The following is a 1951-nucleotide window of genomic DNA, read 5'->3' on the forward strand; positions in this document are numbered from 1 at the left end:
TTTTGGGTGCAAGCATACTCCACATATTCCTTACGTTACAAGCTATCTGCCACCAAAAAATCAAGACCACTGCACATCCAGGTCAAAAGGTACAATTCCTGCTGCAGTATCATGGTCACATACTAGGGGGGGGGGCAAATTAACTTTGACCTTTGTGTTAATACCTACCCACATACCAAATATCATCATAATCCATTAAGAGGTTTGTGAGCTATGGTGACTACAAAAATCCATTAACACAAACAGACAGACGCACAAACAGACAGATACACTAAAATCCTTTATTTTCCAGGTAGATAAAAATAGAGGCATGGGGCATCATTTCATTAGGAGCGTTTCAACTTATATCCATGGTTTGCTAATATGAGAAAAAGGGATATATATCGATACTTTTCAAGGGAATAATCAAAAATACAACTTCATTTGTTTCTCACCGACCTGAATGACCACATAAATTGTATTCTATGTGTTCCTTTCCTAAATCATTAACCATACATTGAAAAATGTCATCCTATTATAATCGATATCGTTATTAGGTTCTGGTATTTCTACAAAGCAATAAATTTAATTCTGTACAAATGTAATTTCCTGGTATCATCTCAAAATCAGCTATCTTGAAGTGAGTATATAAAATACAATCTCAGTGCATTTCTTCGGATCTGTTGCTGTTTTTTTAAATGTACATAATTTTTATGAGAATTTTCGAACTGGAATTTAAAAAATCTATAAAAGTGTTTCGTAAAATAGGTTCACAATGACACATTGATTGCCCACGCATTTACATCGTAAGCGATACAATTACACCATCTTCCAATCGGCATTTTAACGTCTTAGTTCTCCGTAGGAAAATCCATAATTAGGCACAGTTGTAATGTAATTAATAATAAAATGATAATTACAAAGAATAGGAGTATCCCTATACTATAATTGTTACATCTACATGTACACATTTCCCTATACTATCGCTAACATAAATGTATTTTTTTTAGATCCTATATATGAATAGTCTTCGATAGCTACAATTCAATAGCTTCAGTCGCTTCGAATTCGTAGGATTGGGAAGGGGGGATCGGCATTTGAAGCAAATCTTAATTGATGCCATTGATTGAATTTGGCGTGGCCGAACAGAACTTTCCGCCAAATTCACTTTTAACCTTCAAACACCCGAGTGGGGTCCATTTGGACATTTTTAATCTGAAGAAAAATTCCTTCCGTGACGTTGTCAGTCAATATCTGCTACATCCTCTGCTATGTTTTTTTTACAGAGACTGGTACAACACTGTGGGAATTATAAAGGATATATAGTCTGTGCATAGTCCGTCTGAGGTCCAAAGGGACCCCAGAAAAAAGCGCATTTTTTTAAACAAAGGGTAACCACTTGTGATTTAGTTCAGGTTCAGGTACAGGTACACCAGATGTTTAGGTCCGGGTCTGTACGATTTTACAGGTACAGGTACACAGTACTCACAAGTACTAAAAGAATCCTAAAAAAAGCTTAAAGCATTTGGTCATCTTGTCCCGATTTCAGCTAGATGAGCCTCTCCATAGGTGGCAGAGCCATGAGGTCCGTGATCCCGATGTCAGCTAGATGAGCGTCGTACTAAATAGTAGAGGAGGGCGATGAGGAAGATGAGGGCAAAGAGGAGGCCTAAGATGAGCCCCAGGATGAGCGGCAGGTCATCTTGTTTGGCGGGAACAGGGACCTGAGAACAATATAGAAAAATTTGTTACGCAAGAACGAAGAAAGCAGCACCGCGACATAAAGACATATATTGAACCTGAGTGCCAAACCCAATAGCAGACTGAGAAAGTTGCCAGAGCAGAGTCCCATATTCGACCTTGACCTTCATCTTTCCAACACCTACTTACATACCACATACCTTTACAATCCAACCAGGGGTTATAATACGTTATGCTGGCCATAAATATCCAGAAACACACGTCAAACACC

Source organism: Branchiostoma floridae, chromosome 7, assembly GCF_000003815.2.
Source record: "Branchiostoma floridae strain S238N-H82 chromosome 7, Bfl_VNyyK, whole genome shotgun sequence".
NCBI classification, from domain to species: Eukaryota; Metazoa; Chordata; class Leptocardii; order Amphioxiformes; family Branchiostomatidae; genus Branchiostoma; species Branchiostoma floridae.